The following is a 4930-nucleotide window of genomic DNA, read 5'->3' as shown; positions in this document are numbered from 1 at the left end:
TATTATTTTGTCTTGCTTGACTATTTTTCTTTGTTTCTGCATTTTCTCACTTCTCTGATAAAATTTATTCTTTGGACCTCAGGAAGGCCTAGGCAGCTAAAGGTTTTCTACAAACAGGAGACAGGCAGGGGACATGAGTGGGGGTGGGGTCTCTCCCGGAAAGGCCCCGTAGGGTCCTGCTCAGTTACACTCTCAGGCCCCGAGTGTGTGACCTGGGTGGAACGTCTGTCTACACCTGGGCTTCCTAAGAGAGGCAGTGAGGGCATCTGGGGACCAGCTGAGTGTCCACCTGTTCTGGAATCCTCATTTCATCCTGGCCCAGCACGAGGGCCAGAGCCCACGCTCATCCACTCTAAAGCCCTGTATGCTCTCATTTGCCTGGGTCTCCACTGGGATTTCCCAGTAATTCAGATTTCCTGAGTGCCAATCCCCATCAACTTGATAAGATCTATGTTCCACTATTTAGACCTCAGATTTCTCCCCAGAAGTCTCCTTTCCTCCTTCCGGAGTGGAACCGTACTCCTGTTAGATTTCTAGCAGTGGCTATTTGTCTGTTTTCTCTTAACATTCTCAATGCTGCTTCCCACATTCTCCCCCGCCTCCTCCACCCAAAATCCTTTTCCCTGGGGTTCAGGCTGTGGGGATGGAGCTCACCCATGTTGCATCTCTATTATGACCAAACAACAACTCCCTGGCTGGCCAATTAGCCTATTCTAACACTCATCATTAAAACAATTCACATGAAAAAAAAACATATTTCTAGACTTACAAAGAAGTTTCAAAATAGCACCAAGAATATGCCTAGGGCAACACGTTGCATAAACACAGTAAAAGGCTCAAACCAGAAAATTAACATTCATACAAAACTATTCAATAACCATATCACAATCCCCAGATCCTACTCAGACTTTACCAGCTGTTCCACTTTTGGCCTTTTCTGATTATTTTGCTAAGTTTTAAATTATAGAAAGCATTCTGTTGTTCATCTCTTGGACAACATTGTTTGGACAATGGATTGTGCTCGATTTTAGCAATTATGAACAATGCTGTTAAGAATATTCTTGTCCTGAACTTTCTGTGGGCATATATTCTCTAGAGTATGCCTAGAAATGAAATTCATGGGTCATGGGGGTAACTGAACATTTAACTTTACAATGAACTGCCATGCAGTCCTCAAAGTGATTTGCCATTTTGTATACTTATCTTTGAGAATGTCAATATCCCTGAGGAACAATCCCTTGAATCATGTCACCAGTTCCTGAGAGCCTCATCACCAGCTCTAATGCATTTTACATCCGTCCATTCATCCCTCCACCATCCTTATTTTTCTTCTTTTCTTGGCCAGGGCAAGTCCTTCACTTGTGGATCACTGTAACCCTTCTCTAGCAACCATCCTCAGTGATGGCCCTTAGGAGCAAATCAAAAGCTGAAAAGCCTCAGGGAATCTAAAAGGAGGCTGTGCAGTCCTGCTGGGCTTTTATCCCAGTTCAATTCAGTCACTCAGTCATGTCCAACTCTTTGTGACCCAATGGACTGCAGCATGCCAGGCTTCCCTGTCCATCACCAACTCACAGAGCTTACTCAAATTCATGTCCATCAAGTCAGTGATGCCATCCAACCATCTCATCCTCTGTTGTCCCATTCTCCTCCCGCCTTCAATCTTTCCCAGCATCAGGGTCTTTTCTAGTGAATCAGTTCTTTGCATCAGGTGGCCAAAGTATTGGAGTTTCAGCTTCCGTCCTTCCAATGAATATTCAGGACTGATTTCCTTTAGGATGGACTGGTTGGATCTCCTTCCAGTCCAAGGGACTCTCAAGAGTCTTCTCCAACACCACAGTTCAAAAGCATCAATTTTTCGGTGCTCAGCTTTCTTTATAGTCCAGCTCTCACATTCATACATGACTACTGGGAAAACCATAGCTTTGACTAAACAGATCTTTGTTGGCAAAGTAATGCCTCTGCTTTTTAATATGCTGTCTAGGTTGGTCATAGCTTTCCTTCCAAGGAGCAAGCATCTTTTAATTTCATGGCTGCAGTCACCATCTGCAGTGATTTTGGAGCCCAAGAAAATAAGTCTCTGCTGTTTCCACTGTTTCCCCATCTGTTTGCCATGAAGTGATGGGACTGGATGCCATGATCTTAGTTTTCTGAATGTTGAGTTTTAAACCAACTTTTTTACTCTCCTCTTTCACTTTCATCAAGAGACTTCTAGTTCTTCTTCGCTTTCTGCCATAAGGATGGTGTCATCTGCATATCTGAGGTTATTGATATTTCTCCCGTCAATCTTGATTCCAGCTTGTACTTCATCCAGTGTGGCATTTCTTGTGATGTACTCTGCATATAAGTTAAATAAGCAGGGTGACAATATATAGTCTTGACGTACTCCTTTTCCTATTTGGCACCAGTCTGTTGTTCTATGTCCAGTTCTAACTGTTGCTTCTTGAGCTGCATACAAATTTCTCAGGAGGCAGGTAAGGTGATCTGGTATTCCCATCTCTTTAAGAATTTTCCACAGTTTGTTGTGATCAACACAAAGGCTTTGGGTAGCCAATAAAGCTGAAGTAAATGTTTTTCTGGAACTCTCTTGCTTTTTCGATGATCCAATGGATGTTGGCAATTTGATCTCTGGTTCCTCTGTCTTTTCTAAAACCAGCTTGACTATCTGGAAATTCACAGTTCACGTACTGTTGAAGCCTGACTTGGAGAATTTTGAGCATTACTTTGCTAACATGTAAGATGAGTGCAATTAGGTCGTAGTTTGAACATTCTTTGGCATTGCCTTTCTTTGGGATTGGAATGAAAACTGACCTTTTCCAGTCCTGTGGCCACTGCTGAGTTTTCCAAATTTGCTGGCATACTCAGTCCAGCACTTTCACAGCATCCTCTTTTAGGATTTGAAATAGCTCAACTGGAATTCCATCAGTTCCCCTAGCTTTGTTTGTAGTGATGGTTCCTAAGGCCCACTTGAATTCACATTCCAGGATGTCTGGCTCTAGGTCAGTGATCACACCATCGTGATTATCTGGGTCGTGAAGATCTTTTTTGTACAGTTCTTCTGTGTATTCTTGCCACCTCTTCTTGATATCTTCTGCTTCTGTTAGGTCCATACCATTTCTGTCCTTTATCGAGCCCATCTTTGCATGAAATGTTCCCTTGGTATCTCTAATTTTCTTAAAGAGATCTCTAGTCTTTCCCATTCTGTTGTTTTCCTCTATTTCTTTGTATTGGATAAATAAACTGTGCTACTAGGTGAATTCTACCAAAAATTTAGAGAACAGCTAACACCTATCCTACTCAAACTCTTTCAGAAAATTGCAGAGGAAGGTAAACTGCCAAACTCATTCTATGAGGCCACCATCACCCTAATACCAAAACATGACAAAGATGCCACAAAAAAAGAAAACTACAGGCCAGTATCACTGATGAACACAGATGCAAAAATCCTTAACAAAATTCTAGCAAACAATCCAACAACATATTAAAAAGATCATACATCATAACCAAGTGGGCTTTATCCCAGGGAATGCAAGGATTCTTCAATATATGCAAGTCAATCAATGTGATACATCACATTAACAAGTTGAAAGATAAAAACATATGATTGGGATATGTCTTGCATTCCCGGGGACAGTCGTCCATGATACAGCAGTGTGACCATGGCAGAACCACAGCCCGAGTCCAGCGGCCTCACCTACAAGGCTGCCCTCAGCTGTTGCTCTGACCCGGACCCCAGCACCAAGGATTTTCTCTTGCAGCAGACCATGTTGCGAATTAAGGATCCTAAGAAGTCACTGGATTTTTATACGAGAATTCTTGGAATGACACTACTCCAGAAACTTGATTACCCCACTATGAAATTTTCACTGTATTTCCTGGCTTATGAGGATAAAAATGACATCCCAAAAGATAAAGATGAAAAAGTAGCGTGGGTATTCTCCAGAAAAGCTACACTTGAACTGACACACAATTGGGGCACGGAAGATGATGAGACCCAGAGTTACCACAGTGGCAATTCAGACCCTCGAGGATTTGGTCACATTGGAATTGCTGTTCCCAATGTTCATGGTGCTTGTAAAAGATTTGAAGAACTGGGAGTCAAATTTGTGAAGAAACCTGATGATGGTAAAATGAAAGGCCTGGCATTTATTCAAGATCCTGATGTTTACTGGATTGAAATTTTGAATCCCAACACAATGATAACTATTATTTAGTTCTGTGAGAATGCTGATTTGAAATTTCAGTGGAGACATTGTAGAAGGTAAAACAGGAAATCATGTGATTCAAGATATTCAGATAACAGAAGCATCCAGGACTGATGGATCCTTGTCCCAACTCAGATTATTCTTAAATCTCTCTCCCTTTACTCTTTCAGCTGTTTCCCCCTAACTGTTCAGTCATCCTAGTTTTAATGTAGTGCCTTGTCTTATGTCCTTGAATATAGTTGTATAACTTTACTTTTTAGGCAGTAATTAGAACAGTTCCCTTCAGAGGCTGCATTTGCCTTCCATCTCCTGAAGAGATACAAGTCTACAAGCCTGCCTTTGAACCATCATTTAAAATATAAAAAAACACTGAACATGTTTTTGTTATGGTTACCTTCTGGGGTTTCAGTTCCTCAGAAGTAACTTTTCACAATGAGAAGTTAAAAACCCTGAACAAAAATGAAGCTTCATGTATATTTCAAATAGTATAAAGTTTATTTTACAAAAGAGAAGTGACTCTTGGGAGAAATTTAGAATCATGCTGACACGGATGCAGACAGAAATACTAATTTCTTCTTTACAGAGTACTCTGAAAGTTCAAGGACTAGCCTCTTTGGGGATGGGGAGGAGGATAGAAATACTATATACTGGTTATGCAGACACAAACTAGACTGTCACATACTTTATCTCACTTAATCCCCCACAGTGTCCTGTGAGATAGAAAGCAG

The 4930-nt window shown here is 41.4% G+C and overlaps 1 pseudogene; it reads left to right on the top strand.

The window, feature by feature from the left end:
* The first annotated feature begins 3607 nt into the window (after positions 1-3607).
* Positions 3608-4709, top strand: LOC113896531 (annotated as a pseudogene).
* Positions 4710-4930: the final 221 nt, after the last annotated feature.

This window comes from Bos indicus x Bos taurus, chromosome 7, assembly GCF_003369695.1.
Source record: "Bos indicus x Bos taurus breed Angus x Brahman F1 hybrid chromosome 7, Bos_hybrid_MaternalHap_v2.0, whole genome shotgun sequence".
Taxonomy (NCBI): Eukaryota; Metazoa; Chordata; class Mammalia; order Artiodactyla; family Bovidae; genus Bos; species Bos indicus x Bos taurus.
Note: the sequence above shows the minus strand (reverse complement) of the source record. Positions and strands in the feature narration are given on the sequence as shown.